Source organism: Agelaius tricolor, unplaced genomic scaffold, assembly GCF_023055355.1.
Source record: "Agelaius tricolor isolate 1412-34295 unplaced genomic scaffold, bAgeTri1.0.p SCAF_3, whole genome shotgun sequence".
Classification (NCBI taxonomy): domain Eukaryota; kingdom Metazoa; phylum Chordata; class Aves; order Passeriformes; family Icteridae; genus Agelaius; species Agelaius tricolor.
In genome coordinates this window covers 55,229,310-55,253,100 of record NW_027269263.1, presented here as the reverse complement: position 1 = coordinate 55,253,100, position 23,791 = coordinate 55,229,310, and the positions used below count along the sequence as shown (strand labels likewise).

General features: G+C 40.4%; 1 long non-coding RNA gene across 2 annotated transcripts; it reads left to right on the top strand.

The window, feature by feature from the left end:
- Nucleotide 1: 1 nt before the first annotated feature.
- Nucleotides 2-23,336, top strand: LOC139588473 (uncharacterized). 2 transcript variants are annotated; one of them, XR_011678689.1, is made up of 3 exons: nt 2-137; nt 17,445-17,520; nt 21,960-23,336. It is a non-coding gene; the product is annotated as an uncharacterized lncRNA (long non-coding RNA). The 2 variants fall into 2 exon arrangements; XR_011678690.1 differs by lacking the exon at nt 2-137 and adding an exon at nt 16,325-16,463.
- Nucleotides 23,337-23,791: the final 455 nt, after the last annotated feature.

The window sequence follows — 23,791 nt, the reverse complement described above, 5'->3', positions numbered from 1 at the left end:
GCCTCAGAACAGACCGGCGGGCAGCTGCCCCTCACAGTGATTGACGAAAGAGCTGCCCAATGGAGCTACCGAGCCGGACCGGGTCCGCCCAGCAGGGCCTCGCTGTAAACACCGGCCAAGGGGCGCTGTGGCATTGGGTGGGTTTGGTTCCTGGATTGGGTGAGTTCTGAGGGGCGAGGATGTGTGGCCCTGTGGGATGCCTACACTGAGGTAGTCTGTTGCTGAAAGGCTGTACCCTGTGGAAGGGTGTGGAGTTGAGCCTGGGAAGAAGGGAGGGGTGAGGTGAAGGTGTTTTAATACTTTATTTCCATCTCTAATTGCCCTACTCTAATTTGTTTGGCAATAAACTAATTTCCCCCAGTTGAGTCTGTTTTGCCTGTAATGGTGATTGGTGAGTGATCTCTTCCTGTCCTTATCTTGACCCAGAGCCTTTTACAATGTTTTCTCTCCCTTCTCTAGATAAGAACGTGAGTTAGAGAGTGGCATTGCTGAGAAGCTGTTTCCAGTGGGGTCAACCCACCACAGTCCTTTTTGGCCCCCACCACATTACTCTTGCCTGAAACCAGATGTCTGAAATTTTCAGTGTGTATTTTCTGTGCACCTTGACAGTAAATATTGTATAGTTGAAGTCTCTCTGCTTGTTCCAGCTCACAGCTGGCTCGAAGTCCTGGATCGCTCTTAGTTCCTTCAGTAAATAATTTGTTGCAATTACTGTAGATTCTTGAGCTAGATAGCTTGAGCCTGAGTTAATGTTTCCTCTTCTTTCCACTTACATTGGCAAAGAATAGAAAACTGTGCTAGTGTTTCTGAGGTTCCTGAAGAAATACAGGTACTAACTTCTAGAGATCAGGTATCTCAAACACTGATCTTCCAACATGTCTCCCAAGGTTCATTCCTCTGCAGGTAGCAGTTCCCTGAAGTGCTAGTTGGAGACGATGGCAGCTTCTGCTAAGTCTCTGGAAGTCTGGTAGAGTTTGGCAAAAGTCTCCTGAAGTGCATTAATTACTTAGATAAGAGGAGAATGGAAAAAATGAGGTAATCTTGGTAAGCATCTATATTGTAGTTTTCCTGGATTTTTCTAGGAAAATCCAATGAAGATATTAATGTCCAATGAAGATATTAATGTATCTTCACCAGAATGAATGGGGAGAATGGGTTCAAATTCAAAACCAGAAAGTTTAGGTTGAATACTAGGAAAAAGTCATTATTGTGGGGGTGGTGAGGCACTCCTGACAGGCTGCCCGGGGAACTTATGGATGTCCCATCCCTGGGGATGCTCAAAGCCAGGTTGGATGGGGCTCTGAGCAACCTGATCTAGTGGAGAGTATCCCAGCCCACAGAAGGAAGGTTGGAATGAGATAGTTTTCAAAGTCCCCTTCCAACCCAAACCATTGTATGATCTGTAGAAGTGATTAGAGATTGTGACTAAGCTGTCTTGTGTTGATGTCTGGCAGGAAAATTGAGGTCTGTAAGTAAAGTGTAGTTGTCTGAATGTCATTCTTTGCATGAGAAAAGGGCAAAGGACTTTACCTCTGGAGCACCTCTTAAATGTTTTTCTGCTCTGGAAGTTTCATATATTTCTGACCTCTTTCTAATGTTCCTTCAGTGAGTGTGGATGGCTTACATGAAGACCACAACAAAGGGCCCCAGATCTCTAACTAATTTAAACAATTTGTTCTTTTTCTGTTGGGTCTCAGTGTGTTCATTCCATGTCTTCTGTTCTCTATCAGCTCTAGTGTGTTGTGTTGTTTTATGCACACAGTTTGAAAAGACTGTACAGAGTCACAAAATCACCTGGGTTAGAGAAGACCTTTGAGATCATTGAGTCCAACCTATGACTAACATCACCTTTTCAACTAGACCATGGCACTAAGTGTCACATTAAGCATTTTTATTTTAAGCACCTCCAAGGACAGGGACTCAATTTCTTTTTAGCCGCAGGCTGAAATTCCACATCATACAGTCTTCTGGTTTGATTTAGCAATTTCCATGGCCTCATCATCCAATGTATAATGCATATTGTTATATTTTCTTGAAATCAGTGTAATATATGAATAGAGGATGCATTGATCCTTAGAGAAACTTTCTAAGTGACCACAATGTTAGATTTGGCTGTAACAAAACTGTATTTTGTTTTAGCTCCATGCAGAAGTTGATTGGGATAGGAGCTTCTGTTGGAATAAGGCTGCAAAGGGGACTCCAAAGGAAAGGGCAAGCTGCTAGAGAATGCACTAGAAGACCCTCAAGAACTTTTTTTGTCTGAGATATGGCCCCTGTCTGGGCCTAAGTCTCATCCCATTCCTAGGATTTGTTTTAGAAATGAAATCCAGGTTGGAGCTCCAGATTGATTTGGGTTGTTAAGGGGCCATTTTTGTCTTCTGTTCTCACTCATCTCTAATGTCTCTTCTGAAAATAATTTTCTCATCTTGGGCCCATTTCCTTCTCTTGGCTACACACATTTTCATGTTTGGAATAAAATTTTCTGCTACATGTTTTAATTCACTCTGTCCTTGATATTAGCCATCTCTGACTGGCTTTTGCTATCAGCTGTGTAGCAGGTCCCTCATTTCTTCACCCTTCCTAGCTTTGGTGTTAACACTGATTTAAATGCTCTATGGTGCTTATAGGGTCAGATATCAGGATGCAGAGAGGGATTCTGGGTCAGCTGTGAAAGGACTGTATGTTGCACTGTGATACAAGTATTTTTCAGAACTGAAACTTCATGTTTTTGACAGGAGAGGGAGGCTGTGTGCAAGGAAAGACTGTAGGCTGTTGTTTCTGCGTTGCTGGGAAGGAAAGTGTTTTTCTGGAACAGTTCTTTTCCTTGGATCCTTGCTAGTTCAGTTGGGCTTTTTGGGGGGCTGAACTCTCTTTGGATTTTCTTTCTGTTTGGTTTTGTGGGAGGGAATGTATGAGAGAGTGAGTTTGGGTTTTTGTGGGGGAGGTTCTGAATGTTTTTTTGTTTGGTTTTTTCCCTGAGGTTTTTTTGTTGTTGTTTGTCTTTTGTTGTTTTTTTTTCTCCTTCTTCCTGCTCTCCCATTATTTTCTTTGCAGTGCTTTACACCACCTGGTGAGCCTGCAGAAGCTGTATTAGGTATTGCCTGGGGACTCTCCTTTGCAAGCTATTTCTCACAGAGAGCAATGTCACTCAAGTCCATTTTTTCACATTCAGTTTTGTCTCATCATGCTTCCCCCAGAGAGGAGAATGAAAATTTAATTACATGAGACTTTATAACCACCTTTTTTTGGTTTTGAAATCTGCTTTGAAGAGCCCATGCATATTTATCACTGAAGGCATAATACTCTGAATAAATATTCTTTCCATTGTTGCATCCCCACTCTGTGTGTTTTAACCCTGCAGCTGGAGAGGGGGTGGTATTAATTTGAATGACAGAAAGTGCCCAGACAGAGCCTTTTCAGAAGTGATATGACTTTTATTTGATTCACCCCTGGACAAAATGCTGATAAATGGTCCCTCTGCTTTTATGTCATAACCAGCAGGGGCTCTGTGGTGTTAATGAATTCATTGCTTCAGAAAACAGTGGCAGAGCAGGTATTCTACCTCAACCTTTTCAGCTCTCATTTTAGCTATCAGGGATTTAAATTGTAAAAAGATTAAGTACTGTGAATAGGCCCATACTTATCCACTGTAAGTGAAGGTGCACCATCTCCCCAGCTTCCAAATGGATGAAGGCACTCTCTTTGCTGGGTAGGGAACTGGCTGATGGCTGTGCCCAGAGAGTGGTGGTGCATGGTGACACATCCAGCTGGTGGCTGGGCACAAGTGATGCTCCCCAGGGGTCAGTATTTGGATCAGCTCTGTCTAATTCCTTTATCCATGATCTGCACAAGGGGATCAAGTGCCTCCTGTCAGTTTGCGACATGTTGGCACCAAAGTGGAAGTGTTGATCTGCTGGAGGGTGGGAAGGCTCTGCAGAGGACACTGGACAGCCTGGACAGGATTGATGTGCCAAGAACAATTGTGTGAGATTCCACAAGGTCAAGTGCTGAGTCTTGCGCCTTGGTCTCAACAACCCCTCAACAATGGAGTGCTGAAGGCTGGAGCAGAGTGTTTGGAGACCTACTCAGTGGAAGAGGACCTGGGGTGCTCATCAACAGCAGCTGAACATGAGCCTGTGTGTGCCCAAGTGGCCAAAAAAAGCCAATGGCATCCTGGTCTGGATCAGAAATATTGTGACCAGCAGGGCCAGGGCAGGGATTGCCCTGTACTCAGCCCTGGTGAGGCTGCACATCAAATCCTGTGCTCAGTTTTGGGCCTCTCACTGCAAGAAAGACACTGAGGTGCTGGAGCAAGTCCAGAGAAGGGTGATGAAGCTGGTGGAGGGTCTGGAGCACAAGTCTTATGAGGAGCATCTGAGGGAGCTGGGGGTGTTCAGCCTGGCAAAAAGGGAGCTCAGGGGAGACTTTGTTCTCTACAACTGCCTGAAAGGAGGCTGTGGCCAGGTGGGGGTCAATGTCTTCTCCCAAGTAGCAAGTGATAGAACAAGAGGAAATGTCCTCAAATTGTGTGAGGGGAGGTTTAGATGGGAAATTGAAAAAAATTTCTTCCCTGAAAGGGTTGTCCAAGCCCTGGAATGGGCAGTCCAGGGAAGTGGTTAATTCACCATCCCTGGAGATATTTAAAGACACGTTGATGTGGCCCTTAGGGTCGTGGTTAATGGTGGACTTGGCAGGGCTGGGTTAATGATTGAACTGGATAGGTTTAAAAGACTTTTCCACTCTAAATGATTCTATGAAATGTACCTTTCTGAAAGCAGGTGCTCTACTTGCCTTTAAAAAATATTTTCATTATTAAGTATTTAAGTATAACAAAATAAAAGTTTATTTAGAAAAATTTGTGCATATGTTAAATTGGGCTGACACCTAGTGGTGGGAATACTTCTAATACAGTAGTACATGGCATATGGTTCCTTTGATTCTGTGGATATTTTAAGTTAAACAAAGGCAGCTTGAAACTATGCTGTTCTTAGAGGAGGCCAGAGAAAACCTGGATTTCCTCAAAAGAATGGCTGTCCCTGGAGTTCCTGACCTTTATCTTTCTGAAAACCATCTTCCCTCTGCCTGCTTTTCCCTCTCATCATCCTTTGGGGTACACTGCATTGCTATATACTCTGTATGGTCTGCATGTTAACAGAGCAGATGAGTACTTCAAAGCCCAAGTAAGCTTTCCTGCTGTTTCCTGCTGAATAGCTGATGATGCACTTTGTGATTCTAAATTAGAAACTGAAGGAGATGTTCAGGATGTTTGCTGCCAGTATCCAGCTGATTAAACAGCTTCTGTTAAAGGGACAAAGCTTTCATTTCATAGAATCATGGAATGGTTTGGGTTGGAAGGAACCTTAAACACCATCAAGTTCTGACCTCCCAGCCATGGGCAGGGACACCTTCCACTAGACCAGGTTGCTCAGGGCCCTATTCAACTTGCACACTTTCAGGGATGTGGCATCCACAGCTTCTCTGGGCACCCTGCTCCAGTGCCTCACCACCCTCATAGAAAATAATTTCTTCCTAATGTCTAATCTAAACCTGCCCTCTGTCAGTTGGAAGCCATTCCCCCTTGTTTTGTCACTACATGCTCTTGTAAAAAGCCCCCACACACCTGTAGAACCCCTTCCAGTTATTCTTTGCATTCCTTGCCAAGTTCAGCTCCAATTTCACCTTGGCCTCCTCCCCCCCATCCCTGTACAGCTGGACTGTATCCCTATACTCTTCCCAGGTTACCTGCTCTTGTCTCCTTTGCCTGTGCACATATTTTTTGCCCTTTAGCTTCACCAGCAGGTGCAGACTTAGTGATTCCCATCTCCTGCCTTCCTTGCAAAATTTCTTGTGCCTGGGGGTGACTAATTTGTGTGCTCCATGAAGATGTCTTCAAAAATTTGCCAGCTCTGTTCTGTTCCCTTGACCCTGAAGAAAGATTCCCAGGGGATTATACTGATGAGTTCCTTGAGGAGCTGGTGTTTACTTTCCTGATCAGGCCTTTAAGGGGAAAAAAACTCCTCAACTGAAAAATTATAAAGCGGACTTGTGGCTGGTCTCTAAGGAGGTAATAGAAAGCCTAAATTTATGGATCACTGGCTTCAAGGTTATGTTAAAGAGAGCTGTGAGGAGGAGGGTTAGGGGCCACCTGATGGAGAGTATTTGCACTTGGCCATGGTAACTAGCAAAGTGATGTAGGTTTACAAAGGAAGTTCCCACAGCTGAGCATAAAACAACATTGACTGCTTGAAAAAAAGAGTATGGAACAATCATCACTTTCAGAGTGGCTGAGATATATGGACCTTGGATACAACAGGATATATAAAACCACTGGTTTATGCAATGTGGTGAACTTCATAAGGCTAGGTCTACTAGAAAGTTCTGCCTCTACTCATGCTACTTCTTTATAGCATAGACACTACAATGTCTACAGAAGTGAATTTGCTCACCAGATAGAGGCCAGCACTGCGTCTGACCTGGGCAGCACTGCTCATCTTGGGATTATTTTACTTCTTATTTCATTTTGAAGTATTTTCTTAATAACTGTAGCTATTACTATACAGCACCAGTGGGTTTACAGGGCCGTATATGAGGCATTTTGCTTATGTCTAGGGTTTTGTATATCTTTTCTAATTTAATTTTTATGGGTCTCTTTCATTGTACCATAATGTCTATTTTTCATCAGCTTTTTTAAAGAGTACAAATAAAGATGGGGATGCAAACGAGTGTAAACCACTGAAGCAGAATTGAAGAATGTGGCGCCAAGGTAAATCATAACCCAGCTTTATATTTTTTCCCCTCTCTGTCTGTTCAGTTATTAGTGGATTGATCACACTGGTTTTAGTAAGGAAGAAGGTTCTTGGCTCTTATATGGACAGTTATTCATATGGTTAATTATTTACTTTGGCAATTTATAGAAACAAATTCTTATTGGGTTTGCAGTGATAAAATATAAACTTTTTAATTCCTACAAAGCTTTTTATGTTGTTAGATGTTTTTAGTTCTTCCAGAGAATGCATTGTTGTCCAGTACATGTTTTTGCTCTGGTTATAAAACAAAATAATTTTCTTTATAAGAATGAAGGCTTCAGGGTGACCTAATTGTAGCCTTCCAGTACTTGAGGGGAGCCTACAAAAAAGTGGGAGAGAGATTTTTAAAAGAGTATGTGGTGACAGGGCAGGGGGGAATGGCTGAAAACTGAAAGAGTGCATACATTTAAATGAGATATTAGGAGGAAATTTTTTACTGTGAGTGTGGTGAGGCACAGAAACAGGTTACCCAGAGAAGCTTCGGCTGCCCCATCCCTGGAAATGTTCAAGGCTGGGTTGGATGGGGCTCTGAGCAACCTGATCTAGTGAAAGGTGTCCCACAGCAGGGAGGTTGAAATTATATGGTCTTTAAGGTCCCTTTCCAACCCAAGACATTCTCTGATTCTATTATTTCATTGGCTTAAATGTAAAAATTATTCTAAGTAGCACTCACTGGATTTGCAAGTAGATAAAATGATTGACAATAAGGCAATCAGACAATCAGTGTTCCTATGTCTGTCCAAGCCTTCTGGTGCTGTATCAAGTAACTGATACATGATAGCTCAGCTATCCTATAGCAGGTCCTAGTTTACCACTGAAAGAGCATAAAACTTCCCATTTGCTTTACCAAGCAGACAATTTTCTGAATCAGTTGTTTATCTATTTATTGCCTTTTTCAAACTAGGAAAAAATTCCAATCTACTAACATTCTCAAAGTAACATAAAGGAGTACTGATAATGCTCTTAATTAGGCAAGTAGTTTTCTTAAAATATTAAAATTGTCAACAATGACAGTGGTAAGGCCTGCCCTCATTATTTCCTCAGTTAAAGTAGCAGGAGTAGTGTTGACTTCATTAATTTTCTTGAGAAACTGAGAATTTAAGTGCTTCAAACTTGTTGCTTGTCACTGCAAGAGACTTCTAATCAATATTTTCCCTCTTCATAATTGGAACAGCTTTAGTACAAATAAGTTTAACTGCATGAATCTTTTGACAAATTATCTACTGTATCAAATACAATAATTATTTTTGCAAGGTTTTGTGTACCAGCATGCTGCTCAGATTAAGCAATATCATTATTCTAATTTCACAGTAATTCTTAATGTCTATCACCAGTAGCAAATCAAGGGTGAAGCAAATAACAGGACTGGAAGGGAACAGTCCTCTAGTTTAACCCTCATTCATATTTTTCCAAGGATGTGTTAGCATCCCTCTTGTCTTCAAAGAAATACTCTCAGTCCAACTCCTGGCATATTCTCAGTCCAACTTCTGGCAGATTCTCCCATCTTTGTTCTCTACTCCTATTCTTGTCCCTCAGAGGACTTTTCTTATTCCCTAAGACATTTCTTGACTTTGGCATGTTTGTTTCCTGTGGTCCTTCACCAGACTGCTGCAGGCACAAGTGGTGCCTGCCCCAGTGCCAGGACTCATGCCAGGCATCCATGTGGCAAGAAGGTCAAGCCCTACTGCCACATCTGGCCGCAGCATCAGTTCCCTCCCTTTTCCTGCTTGGCACAGTGCTTGCCATCCCTGTTGCTACTCCTGATAGTGATTATCTTGGATCTTACACAATGCTGATACAAAAAATATTGTGGCACTGTCAAATACTGTGATATAATGTTATTAAACTGATTTGAAAAGCATTAAGGTGTATAAACTTCCTAATGGTACAATTCCATCTACTGTGTGTAAATGATTGCAGTATTGAAATTGCATTGCAGTTGGCTCAATCACTTCAGTAAATGCATTGCTGTGTGAACAGTATATTGTGATACTCAGCATGCTGTCACTGACACTGAGCATGTAAACAGAGCACACTTAGATAGTTCCTGTACTTGTGGTGATAGACTAAAAAGTCTGCTTACACTGGCTGTTCTTATCTCAGCAGTATGATAAAAACCACGAGCCACAACAAAGTCAGTCAAATATCTGAGTTAATGTTCATTGCAAGTGTGCCAAGTCCTCCATGCTTTTGCCTCTTTCCAAAGAAGGTATGTGTATCAAAGTGCTCATGAGAAAGGCAACTGAGCCTGTGGCACCAAGGGTGCAACACCCAGTGGCACAGCTGCTTGCTGTAATGTGCATTTATCTGGTGTTATCAATATTGGCTGTGGCTGGCTTCCTGGCAGGCTTCCTACCACATCCATGGGTGGTGTTCCAACTCTGGAAATGAAAGGGCACAATTTCATTTCTTTCCCTTGCAGTCTGTTAACAAGAGTACTGAGTACAAAGTCCTTATTATTTTAGTCAGTATTGCAGTGTAATTAAGCCTCTCTCAGAATGGATTTGGCATTCACTTCAGCCACTGAACAGCTCTCAGGGACTGGTTACCTACAGCAGTAGTGGTCTGTCCACCAGCTTCCAGTAAGACTTGCTAGAAAGGGAACTATGCAATAGGCTCTGTACTATCAGAGGGAACAAAACATGTATTTGGAATAAATGAGTGGTCCTGTTTCAGTCATGTTGAAAAAAATTAGCCAGATGTTCACTACAGAAAAATATTAATTTTAATAAGCTTTGTTCCAGATGAGTTCTTAAATAGAAAGGAAAACGAGGTCTTCACGTGTGTTGGTCATTGCCCTGTCCACCTAAGCAGTGATGCCACAGGAACAATTGCTCCCAGGCCACTGCTCAAGCCCTGGCCCACAAGATGTGTGTGGGTGGCTGACAAAGAGGTGTGAGGACCAAAGGAGTTTGGCACCATGGAAACTCAGAGGCTTTGCATTGAGGAGAAGAAGGCAGGCCTGACTGAGAGAATGTCATTCCTTTCAGAGCATGGTCAGGTTGAGGGCCTGACATAGAAGCCACATCACCCTTTCAGTCCTGAGCCTCAGTAGCAGCAGAAGGCCTTAGAGCAGTGGCCATGCACAATCAAATGCTGCTGCATCTGCTTGCAGTTAAACAGCTCATCATAGCAGGGAAGGGCAGCTGACCATCCTTTCTGGTGTGTTAGTAACTCAGTGCTCATTTCTTTTTCTGTGTGATGCTGGTTTAGGCTGCAGTATTGGGCTCTGGTGCTCCCCTGCTATGATTGCAGACACAGGCTCTGCCCCAAAGTAATGGGTAAGTAATGGGTCTTGCCACAGAGTCACCAACTTAGCAACTTGCAGTTTGCTAAGTTGGTGACTCTGTGGCAAGAAGGAAAGGATGAATATAGGATGCCCTAGAATATGGTGTTGAGATGTTTGTCAGAGTTTCAGAAGCCACAAATCTGTTGGCACAGACATGGTGATGTGATATTAGCAAGATCTTGTCCATGCAACCTCTGAAAAGCAATCCCTGCTAGTATTTTACCCAAATCACTCTGTGGTTTCATTCTAGACTGAGCCATTTGAATTTCTGGGGTATTTAATATGTAGATGAGATGTCTGGCCACTCCCAGGCTTGCTTCTTAGGATTATTTTGTAATGTGAACACAGCTTGTAAGGACTTTTTACTGTTACCTATGGGAGAATGGTTTAATCAGTTGGGAGTTCATATGAGTCTTGCAATTGTATGCAAAGTGACACTCAGCTGCTGCTGGTTCTGAAAGTTTGCAGCTGTTCATGTGAGAATCTCATGTGTCTTATTCAAGGTGAATGAGGTTGTGAGTGACAAAGTACCTTGCAGTTATTTTTCTTTTCTTCCTCTAAGGACTAGGAGGAAAGCAGAGCTATTCCTTTCTGCTCCCCTTATCCCCCAAAAGAGCAAGTCTGTATTTGATCTATTTCCATTTTTTTTTCTTTCTTTCCCTAATGCACAAAACTAGGTCATGAAATCCATCTGCAGACTGCTTGGCAAATTTCTTTTAACTTGTTTGAAGAACCAGGCACAGTTTTGATGTAGTCAGTGTCTTTAAACACTGCTGGTTTTAGATGGTGTGTGTTGGTATAGACAAATGCAGCATTGCTTTCTCTTGGATAGTCAGCCAATAGTACCACACAACACAAACCACAGTGAATTTCTCAGTCACAAGTACTGTTTAACAGTATTATTTGAGCTGATTTTGTCTGCTGTGTGCAAAAGTCTAATACTAAAGACTCACAGACTTCTGTTACTATTCAAAGCATGGTGATTTCCTCGAAGAGTTTCTGGATGGGTATTTGATCTTTGTGTTTAACAGTTTCAGGAGGTCTGGCATCCTCCTCCTTCTATGCTAAAAAGTGAGATTTGGTTCTGCAAATATACTCTGCAATAAGTATATCTTTCAATTTCTTTATAACTTTTTGTAATCAGTGAAGTGGGACTTCCTGTTGATTTATGGCCTCAAGCTTTTGATGAATACTGTATCAACAAGTCTACTGCAAAGCCAGACTAGGCCATATTTGGATGCATGACTTTGGAGTATAGTGACAGGAGTGAATACCTGGGCTGTCAATATGTTGGCCACTAGTTTTACTTTCCATAAGATAAATCTTCAAAAATACTCTCAGATAATAACTCATTTTTTCTGCACAGAATAATTTGTTCCCAACAAAATTTGTCCAGTTCTGGAGAGAGTCTCGTTGACAGCATCCACCTCACCATAATTCTCTTCTCTCACTGCAAAAATTCTCTCTCCTCAGTTATGGCTCATTTGCAAAGCCCAAATCTCAAATATATCCATTCTATTAAAAGAGGTCAGTCCCAACCTCCAGCTGGATAATCTCATCCATTAGTTGTAGATTAACAATTGTTGGTCTTTCATTAATTATTTGCATTTCATTTCTGATCTCTCAGGATTCATGTACAGTAGGGCTCATGTCCAGTCCATGTACAAAACAGTCTTGTTTCATGAAAAACTGGAACAAAATGGACATGAGCAAAATTTTGAGCCTAGATGATTAGTATGAATTATTATTGTTAGGAATATTTTTAAAATATCAGTGAAGCAAAAACAGTTCAAATTTTATAAGCTATTAAAACATTTATGAAAATCACTGGACTGGAAAAAATTCCTCTTTTATGCTGACTTTGTGTGTATTGGTGGCTGAGAAATTTCAGTAAGTCTTAATCTCCACATATGTTACATTCAAAGATTAAGTATTGCTTCTTAATTCTGTGTGGTTTTGTGCCAGTCGCCCAAATTGCAGGGTCAGCAGCCAGGCAACAATATCCCAAATCCTGGTCCAGTCTTGCTGATTGGCATTACTTTTCAGTCAGTCAGAGGTTTCCAAATATATTGCACTCAGCGCAATAAGTTACTCATTTTAAGTTGGAAGTTACTCATTTTTAGTTGGAAGACTGTTTTCCTCATTTTTTGTCATGTATTTCATTAAATCCTTGCTTTGTGATCTCCTTGCAGTTGTATTTTGCTAACCTTTTCCCACAAAACAGTGGAGAGAATGTACTATGTAAATGGATCTGCAATCATTAAGAAGTCTTTGAGGCTGAGAGTTCATTTTAGTACTCACAAGCTGAAATTATTTCACTCTTATTATAAATATATTTCTTCATGTGGCTGTATTGCTTGCTGCAATACTGAAATAATGTTAAAATTCCTTGTACTGCTACTATAGGTTTACTTTTCTGCCTTTGATCACATTGGTTACAAATGGCTGTAAATGTCTTATTCCTATTTGATCAATTATGCTTTGACTTAGTCTTTTTATTGGTAAAAAATTGGGCTTTGAGCTCTTTTGAAGTATGTGCAATGGAAGATTTTGGATTTAACTATTTTTGGCACATCCTATTTTCTGCCTATCTGGAGATCATTCAAGGTTTTTACTGTACAATTAATCAGATTTTGACTTGGGACAGAGTCATAGAGACTGTGAAGCACTTTGTATCACAGTCAACTCCTCCAAAATATCTGTTGCAGAGCTAGTTTAATTTAAGAAACTGTAATTAACTATCTTTTTCATCATTCCACCATGAGTGGAATTTTTTGAAAGTTAAGTATATAAGACAAAATATTTGTAGTGGAACATAAATTACAGAAATATCCAAATCTGGATTGTGGCACATGTAAATATTGATCAATTTCCTGTGTCAAAGGCCTTTCAGAAGTCAAGGTAGATACATAAGTTGCTTTTCCCTTGTCCACTGATCCAGTAATTCAATTATAGAAGGCCACTAGGTTAGTTAGGTACTATTTGCCTTTTATGAAGTCAGAAATCATAGAAAACAAATATGCTCTAACTTGCTAGGATTAAATCAATATACAACAGATCTCTTTGCTACAAATGAAATTTAGCAGGGCACCAGTTGTATCTATGACTGGTGGGCTATGGACTAACAGTCTAGATTGTCCAAATCTCTATAACAAGCATATGATTGTTATACTAAATCTAGTCATTATCACCAAAAAAAAAAAAAAAAAGTAACACAGTCAATATTCAAGTATAAAGTTTTTCAAGGTTAGAACTGCAAGAAGTGTTTAATAGAATATCTGTGATGACAGTGATTTGACATTAGCATTGTCTCTGCCAGGTTGCTTTTCTTTAGGAATTCAAAAAAATAAAGTCTGTTAAATGTGCCATATTATCATATCTATATTATCCTCTTAGTGCAGAGAGGGTTAACAAAAAATTCATGCAATTCATCCTCATTCATCAGTCTCACTACACTTGTGCAATAATCCCTGTATTTAGCTTTATATTTATTGTTCAATCTTGCATTTTTTTTTTGTTCCTCTTTAAACATCAGAGGTAAACCTGAAGTATTATTTTAAGCATGGTTCTGTTTTGAGATCTTAATTTTCTATTCTACTTCTTGTCTTAGACCTGGAAGTGTTTATTAGGACAAAAATGCTCACTGTGCGCATTGCTTGCAGGAGCTGCTGAAATAATCAGAGTATTGCTTTGTGAGATTGCTACATAAATATGTTGAACTATCTCTAGCAAATTAAAATCATTGTTTATTTGCAAGAGCTTCCAAGCACCGTATATTTGCTGACAGGTCTGCATTTCCTGCTGATGAATACATCTTTGAAAAGTATGAACATGTTTTGGAGATAGTTACCATGAAAATCTAGTGACTGCTGCCATTCCATGCTAACATGATACTTTACAGGCTTCAATTGCTCTGGCAAACAGTGGAAGCATAAAACTGATGAAGGTAGCAGTCTGAAAATAAAAGAAATGTGTAAATTTTCTGAGAAGAGCTGCTCTCCTGGAGACAGAATAAGCAAAATTTGAGTGGTTGCCAAATTTTAAACAAACCTAATCCTGCTACAGACCAAAGTAGCCAGCAGTTTTGTGAATGGGACATGCCTGAGTGCTGTGGTAGAGTCAGGGAGGTTTTATTAATGTCTTCACAAAAATCTGAAGCTTTTCTGCCTTCTTGTTTATAAAAGTAAGTAATTGGTCTCTTGTTTGATATATTTGGTGATGAAAAAGGACAGTAATAGGTGTTTTTTTTTTCTACACAAAAATTCACTTGGTCTTTGTATTTTCTTATTTTACTATACACACAGTCGAAAAGTCATTGCATATTTCAGCTATAACTTTTGTTTCTATGGTCTTGAACATCAATACTGTGGCTATGACTTATCTCATGAATAGTTAAAGTCTGTAGATGCTACTTGTTCCTCTCTTTGCAGCTGCTGCTTCTGTCCTTAGAGTCCTTTTCACTGCCTTGTGTAGAAATGCTGCATTTCCCAGGCTTATTCACAGCTTTAAAGCCATCATGCTCCATTGGGAAGCTTAGATGCAATTAACATCATCCTCTCTCAGCAACATCCTCTGCTCATGTTTTTTTTCTGTCCTGAACTGTTCATCACTAAATGGATATATTGCTGTATAAATCTGGGTGTACTGACATCTTGAACACTTTATAATTTTTCTTGTTATCTCAAGAATATAGTAAAACTGGAAACATTCTATTGAATATGTGTCTGATTTTGTGATCAAGGAATCAAATGATTCCTGTATGGGGGACAGTTTGCTGAATCCTCATCCAGGCTCTGATCTCAAAGAGACAACTGGTTTATGCATGTGTAAAGCTGTGAATGGCACAAACTACATAGGGAACTTCTTCCACTCTCATTCTGTGCAAGAGTTAGTGGGTGTCAAAGCCACCTAGCCCATGGTAGGGTGCAAAATATAATTCATCATAACATCCTATTCAGCTGTGGAACTGTGGTCATCACAGGACACTGTGGAAGCTAAAGATGTGTTCCAAAACTGATTGGATTAATTCATAGAAGAAAAATATCTCAATTACTATTAAGTACAAAAATTCACTTTTGACTCAGAAATTCCTGAGATGATGATCCCTGGAAGCAGTGCTGAAACTTGCACTGCTCAGATCAAACCTTACCATCTGGCAGGTCTGTTCCTACTCATTTGTGTGGTGCTTTAATCTGACACCCAGGGCTCTACTCTGCAAATACTGGGGAGAAATTTGTCCCAAAATGTCAGTGTAGCTGAAGAAATGAAAGGTATCATCACAACGAGAAAAAGTCCCAGTGGCTCAATGAAGTTGAGAGGGAAGCAATAAATATCACAAAATGGTTGAGATTGGGGTGAACATTTGGATGTCTTCTGGTCCATCCACCCTATTCAAGCAGGGCCACTTAGAGCTGGTTGCCCAACACTATGACCCTGTATCCAAGGAGGGAGATTCTAGCACCTCTCCAGGCAACCTGTACCAGTGCTCAGTCATCTTCATGGTGCAAAAATGTTTCCTGATGTTCAAGCAATGTCACTTGTGTTTCAGTTTGTGACCCTTGCCTCTGGTTGTGTCAATGGGCACATCTTGAAAGAGTTTGATTTTGTCCCCTTTTCACACTCCTTTCAGGTTATTTTCTGAAAGCTGTTTTCTTAGTCATGTCTCCCCTGATGTCCTGGTGCATGAGGTTGTTCTTCTCCAGCTGCAGGACTTAGTACTTCTTATTCAACTTCCTGGGGTTCCTGTTGGCCTGTTTCTCCAGCCTGTTAAGCTCCCTTGGGATGGAAGCGTGGCTCTTTGGCCCTTGCTCTCAATTTTGTGTCATTTGCAAACTGGCTGAGTGTACACTTTACATCACCACCTAGTGAAAGTGGTAAACAGGATCAAACCTAGTACTGACCCCTGGGGTACATTGCCAGTTACTGCCTTCCAGCTCGCCTTCATGCCACTGATCACCACGCCCTGGGCCTGGCCAATCAGTCACTTTTTGTTCCACCTCCCTGTCTGCTCATCCAGCCTATACTTCGGCAGCTTCCCTGTGAGAATCTTGTGGTACAGTGTTGGAAAGCCTTACTAAAGACTTATTAAATATTCACTGCTCCACCCTTTTCTACCAGGATAGTAATTTCATCATAGAAGGTTGTCAAGTTTGTCAAGCATGACCTGCACTTGGTGAATCCATGCTGACTCTTCCTTATGATTCTTGTCTTTCATGTGCTTAGAAATGGTTTCCAGGATTAGCTACTCCATCACCTTCCAAGAGATCAAGCTGAGTCTGACTGGCCTGTAGTCCCCTGGGTCCCCCTTCTTGAAGATAGGATGACACTTGCTGCGTTCTAGTTTTCAAGCATTCCTCCCAATTTTTGTGGTGAGTCAAGGATTATACAGTAGCATTACAATGGCATCAGCCAGTTCCCTCAGGTTCATCATTCATCCCCAGGAAGAACCCCATGATGTTTGGGCCATCCAATATCTAAAAGGGAAGTCTAGAAGCAGCTCTGTCTTGTAAGTTGAAGCAGGAAACAAGCAACACTGAAGCAAGTCTAAGTGGGAGATTATTGCTAGTGGTTGAAAACTGCTGATACATAACAAACGAGTTCAAGCTGCAATTGGTAAGTGTGATGCTTATGCTAAAACCACTTCTAAAGTTAATAAATAGCACCAAACTATCAGTAGTTCAGCAGGTAGAGTCCCTGGATGTTCCTGAAGATATGGGTAGTCAATACAGAAAACTCATTAAACTGGCCTATTTAACTTGATTTGTATTGTATGAGTTGTGTTACTGCCAGCTGCAGCAAGTTTGGGCTTTGAGGAACAGCACAATGACACTCTGGAGGGAACAGCTACCCTCTTCTGCTCATCAACAAACTTCAAGTGTGGCTCCAGTCTTAAGAGGAAAGGTTTTCATATTAGAGTCCCTGTCTAAGCTCTTTAATCTTTATTCGCTGCCAAAACCAAACTCAACAGAGTGATCTGTTTGGACAGATGGATGCGAAGGCTGTCATTTTATACAGTTTCATACTGTTGATATTCTGACTGTTATTCAGTTTGACCTGCTCACAAACAGCTTACTTTATCTTTTCCCTTCCTAAATTCCCCTACCTGAAATTCAGTTTTGTGTGACAGCTCTGACAACACAAAGTCATTCTAATTCCTTTCCTCCAGCTTTTGCTCAGTGTCACAAGAATCCAATACATCTGCAATATTTCTTAAGAGAGGTACTGCTTCTCTGCTTTCTCAGCTTTACCTTGTGCTCCCACAGATGACAGTTCAGCTGACAAAATAAAAATCTGCATCACCCACTCACTCTGCTAACTCCTGACTTCTGGTAATGGCCATGTTCTTCCAGATGCTGCAAAACAGATCTACAAGTGTGAAAGCAGTAGGCTGCAAGAACTGGAGTGTGTCCACTGACTTCTTCCAAGGTATGTAAGTAAAGGCTTACTTGCCTAAAGGACTAACTTCTCCTGTGCATATATTTTCAGGATTATTGGAAGAGTGTAGCTTGGGAGAGTGTCTACTGAATACAATTAAGCTTGACTTTTGTAGATATTGACCAGATTAACTACTTTAAGGACTTGTAGCAAAGGAGGAAGAGAATGCTGCCTTGATGCATGACAAGGTGGCATGTTAGCAGCTTTTTTTTTTGAATGTTGAGCTTGACTAAGATGCTCAAGCTAGTGGAAACAGAAGCTGTGGTCTCCCTGCAGCCTTATCTAGCCAAAGTAGAAGCAGATTAGAAAAAAACAGAGATAACATAGAATTGGACAAAATATCCAAGTCACTCATGCATGAGAAGATTCCTTCTGGATACTGAAGGTAGATGCAGAGATGAGTTACCTGATACCAAGATGAAGGTAGAATGCAGAAAAGCTCCACTTTTATGTGAGTAGCATTTAGTGAAAAGCAGCTGGACCCAAGAAAGAAAATGTTTATGTCCTGGGCTTTTGAATGAATACACTGAGGATAACAGTGCCATGGTGGCACTGATGCTGGCCTTTCATTGGACCTGTATGCTTCTCTTCAATGCAGGATGGAATGTCTTAAAGCCCATCTTTTGAGGTAGAGGTGATTGGAATCTGTGCTGTAAATTCCAATAATGGATGCTACAACAACTGGAGAGATTATTTTTCAGAATTACAGCTGTTGTTTAGGATGACCTGTTCAAACTGCATGGACCAATACTGGCCTCACTGATCTCTCAGCTTGCCTAGGCAGCTTTTTAAAATTCAGTTTTCTTAACCACAGGTCTGTATAGCAATATCTTCTGCCTCTGAATGTAGGCAGAAATATCATCTCCTCAGGACTGCCAGGATTCTCTACAGCTTCCATGGCTGCCAGACTGTTACTAATGCCAGCTGCAGCTTTTAATCTTAAAAGTACAAATTATATCTGGAGCTGAGCATCTGAAACTGTTTTTCTCTCCTTGTGACAACTATTTCTTTCAGCATTAGAGCTGTGTGCAAATGGCTCTTCTCTCCATGGCACTGACCTTTCAATTTGAAATCATAGTAATTTCCTTTGGGAAACTATCCCAGGGACTGCTGCAGAGCTTTTGCATGTTTGGGGAAGCAGATCCCACTCCTGGGATTGGGCCTATTGGTATTCATCCAGCCCCTTATGGTTTGCCATCATGTAGTCAGTTGACAAATGCACTGGTCAAGGTACTGAGGTGCTCAAGCTAGTGGGAGTGCATCAGTGAGTACTTGTGTGTTTTTATTAGGAGGAGACACACAGTGTCTGCCAAGCCTTAGGGTGGTATTTGAACCTTGGGTAGGCTGGTGTGTCTGTGCCTGGGAAAAGGATCTTGGCTTTACCTTTCTGACCTTGGTGTCTCAAGTGCAGCTGTTGTATTCATCTTTCTCCAAGGTTGATGGAGCCTTTGACATTTATTTCTTGGTAGGAACCTCGTGGAAGATAACAAATAGGATATGGTTTTTGTTGATGTTTCCAATGCAGCTGAGGGGCCCCTGCAGGTGGTAGAGCCTGACCAACCTTATGTTATATATATTTGGGAAACCAACATTCAAATTATTCAGTCTTCCCCACCAAGCTTGTTCATTGTGGACATACATGGGTTTCTCTTTCTTTTATTATGATGGCATAGCTCTGGAGGGCAGTATAGTGTCCTGGGAAATGGGGTGTTAGTGCTAAATAGCAAATGTTAGGCTCCTTGACACACAGAAAATTGTGGTCCCACTGTTGTTTGTCCTCTATGTATACATTAGTCATTCCTGTCAGAAACAGAATGGTGGTGGCTCAGGTGTGCTGACCTACCACAGCAGTACCACATATCTGAAAGGGCTGCTCAGGCCCTTGACCTGGAGTAAAACCTATGATGTGTGGAGCAATTCTCTTGATCCCATATGCTGGAAAAAGCCAGATCCACAAATTAGAAAGAGAAGACATCAGAGACCCTCTGGAAGAAGTACAAGGAGCAAATGCAGCTGATGCAGCAGTAAGATCAGTGAAAGCAGATGTCACTGTACAGACTGCTGTACAGAGGTAGGAGCCATCCTTTGGGTGTCTGTTTCTGTGTCCTGGGCAGGCAAACAAACACAGTGAGCGTGCTGTGTTGAAGAAGTGTGCAGGTCAGAAGACACCTATGAGCATGGAATAGACACTGAGCACTACAAGTACAGAGTGAACATGACAGAGGAGATTTGGTCTGCATGGTGCTCTTTGGGCTGCAAAGAGGAAATTGCTGCCTGGGGAGATGTTTGTGGTCGTGTAGATGTAATCTAAGGTAACTGTAATGCAGTTCTTAGTACCTAACCACATCTAGCTTAAATGTGCATGTCTAATGAGTTAAAGATATTATTTAAATGTCTATTTAAAACCAGGTTTCTACAGAGAGTTGCCTTTTATCTCTGGTCATCATAGTGTTCTTCCAAACCAGAAAAAGTTTTTATATAATATATGTACATTATTGTGTATCCACTCAGGCAGTGTTACTAGCCTGGTAGGGCAAGTCACCTGTAGCCATCACCATCCAACTTCTGAAGGGAAGATATAAAGTATGTGTACAGGATGAACTGTGTTAACAGACATAAAGATAAATATGTACAGAGAAAGACCACACTAACAAGGAACATTTGTTCTGAAGGAGGTCTTTTTTAGCTCTAGTAATAAAGTTCCATTTTTGTGCTATGGGTGTATTTCGAACTTGTTACACAAAATCTGCATCAACAAACCCAATAAACTGGGCCTGCTTTAATAGCTATTAGGTGGAAATTAGTGTCTTTTGGGGAGCAATTAGAGCTCCTCCTAGTGCCTTTGGAGTAATATTGTAGAGAAGCTGTACCAATTACACTCAAAATATCTTGCAATTTTCACAGAAATAAAAAGTAATTAACAGCTTGCATTAGTGTTCTCATTATCTAAGTTCTGAACTGTTTTGAGGCTAGGATTTTATTTGGAAAATTACTGGAAAGCTTTCCCTTAAGAACTATTCCCTTTTTCTTTTTATCTCTCTGTCTTACGTAAACAGATTTTGGAGGAGTTTTTTGTGGTACTGCTGCTGGGGAAAATAGTTAAATCTTTGGTTTATTAGAGCCAGACAAGACAACTAGGAGAACTGGATAAACCTGTACATTGTCATGATGAGATTGTTTGAAATTACCCATCAGCATGTGTAATTATTTTCTGTTTATCTTATATTTTCAAAACAAATGTACACTCTAAAGGATATTAGCTAGCTAATTGTGGGTAGAGCCTAAGTTTTGTATAACAATAAATCAAAGTGGCAGGGAATTCTTCTTGCCTATTTTATTTTATATTATTCTTCCTGAACTCTGAATTCCTTTGTAAAGAAAAATTTTACTATAGCAAAGACATATAAATGCTAAGTAGTACTTTTGGAATAGAATAGCATTAATATTTACCATAATCTTTATAAATATAAGGGTTTGTTCAGCCTGGAAAAGGGAAAAGAAGGTTTAGGGATGACTTTATTGTGGCCTTCCAGTACCTGAAGGGAGCATACAAGAAAGATGGAGAAGGACTTTTTACAAGGGCTTGTAGTGACAGGACAAGGGGGAACGGTTCAAACTCAGAGTAGGTTTAGATTAGATATTAGGACAAAATTTTTTATGGTGAGGGTGGTGAGGCACTGGAGCATGTTGCCCAGAGGAGTTGTGGATATCTTGTCCCTGGAACTATTCAAGGCCCAATGGAGCTCTGAGCAACCTGGTCTGATGGAAAAGTGTCCCTGTCCACAGCAGAGGGGTTGGAACTAGATGATCTTTAGGGAATTTCCAATCCAAGCCATTCTTTGATTCTATGAAATATACTACAATTTCTATTACATAGTTGAAGTATAATGGCAAATTTAGTTTGGGAAGTTCCACATGTTCTGTGTCAAGCTAGAGAACAGGTAGTTATTGACTTTGCTCATGTTAAAATCACACTGTTGCCAAAAGGCAGTAGCAATTGCTTTAAGACTGATGCAGAATCCTCTTTTAGTGAAGTAACATTGTGGGCTTAAAGCTGGTGAAACTATTGATATGTTTTAGCTGAACTATTAGTGAGCTTGATCAAAAAAACTGGCATTGCATTGGGAACTTTGGCAGCCAGTGTAACAGAAATGTCCAGCTTTGGGAAACTGGGATATTTTGGCAATTGAAATCCACTAAAAGGAGATTAAAAAACCCCAAAGATCTGGAAAATTTTTTTGCTTTCTGGAAGAGTTGACTACGGTTTTATCTCCTTGTAGGTATAAATTGAGAATGTCTAGGTAATTAAATGTACTGCTCAAAGATTTTCACTGTGAATTAATCATTTTGAACCATGCTTTTCTATTTTCCTGTACTCTTGAGAGAGCAGTTTTAAAAAGCACACAATTATTTTATGTTTGAGATAACAGGGCTCTTGACAAGCCAGTGGACTCATTAGGACAATAGCAGATCACACTAATGAGTGGGGTACCAGCTCTGAAGTGATGCAGACTGTGGAAGCTGCAAGTATGCACTGGATGAAGATTGACTTTGATCATGTTTCAGCTGACAATTAAGCTGGTCTCACAGACCACTTGGACAGTTTGTGCAGTGCAAGGACTGTGCTTGTGGCACTAAAGCAGGCAACCTGTTTTCAGAGGCTGTGATTCTCCTTGCTGCTGAAGAAGCATTATGCCTACCTAGAAGGCAGCATTGCTAGGTAGCTATGATAAAACATTGCTTATCTAGGGAGATAAAGAATGGGAATTTAAGCCTTTGCCTTTGAATGATATGTCTTTTTCTACCTTTTGAGGCACTGAGTCCCTCCTAGTCTTTGAAAGGAGCCCAAAATCAAGCAGAATTACCCAATCCTGGAAACTCAGTGAGAAGAAGAAGCATCTACTTTTCAGGGTGGTACATTAATGTTTAGGGCCATGTATGTCTAAGGAGGATTCCTTCACTTGCCAAAATAATCTGTAATGGAACAACATATTTATCATGGATAGAAGAGTCGACTGTCTAAAAGGCAAGTGGTTTTGTTTGTTAATATGACTTCCCAAGGACAGTGAAAAAAACTTGAGATTCTTTGTAATGTTGAGTTAAAAGACAGATTGATGTAGAGCACAGAAGTATACTTAGCAATAAGCTGATGAAAGCATCTTCATTATTAATTGCACTGTTTGCATAGAGGATATTGTTCAGTTTGGGTGAGTGAACTGAAATATTTCTGAACCTGCTTGGACATAATTTTTTTAAGATGTAATTTGTCTTGCAATAGTCTTATCTGCATCAACAATCACAGCTGAAAATGGAACCATATATCTCAAGCAGACATTGAATTCCTTTATCTGTTGAATCTGAAGCTGTCACCACTCTAAATATCTTTTTAGTCTTTCTGTTTGAATTGTGGTTAACTGCTGACATTATAAAAGCAACCACTTCCAAGTAGATGTAATGACAAATTTCCTAAATTTGGGTATCTGCTTCACTATGCTTACCTCTACTTGCATTTCTTCAGGACTTTTTCTGGCTCCTGTTACCACTTGAAATGTTTCTGGTGAATCTGTTCTCATGTGTGACTTTTGACTAAGTGAATGGAAATAAAGTGAAGGATCAACCTTTTACTGTGGAAGACTCTGGTACTTGTGAACATGTTATGTTTGTCATGCCAAGAATGATGGATTAAGTACTAAAAGAAAAGCTACACTTTTTCATTTGAGGTGTTTTGCTCAATTTAAGGCCTACTTCAGGGGTATTCAAAGTACAAAAACTAATGGAGCTCTAGTTGCATATGATAAAGGACTTCAGATATTGAAACCTGTACTCTTGCACAGGACTTGTTTCACACAGCAAGATGTTTACCATATGTTAGCACAATATATTCTAAAATACACAATTTCTGTCAGGTAATATTTTGATTGCATGATTTAACTAATAGTCTCCTGCATGCCATGTAAATACTATCCTTGCCAGGTCAAATTCAAATCATTAATAGTCACATTGATTTTTGGTTGTTGCTGTTATGTTCAGGTGTTATCAATAGATTGTAAATCTGCTAAATAAATTGTATTGCTAGAACATGGAGTGCAGCTGCTGTTATTCCTCAGATTAATCACACAAAATTACTTTTGCTGATTCACAGGTTACCTGGAACAATCCAATTGGATATTCAGTATTCATATTGTCACCCACTTATTCTAGACAGAAAACCACCCATTTTTAGAATTCTGTGCTTGTATTACAAAATATGTTTGACTGAACA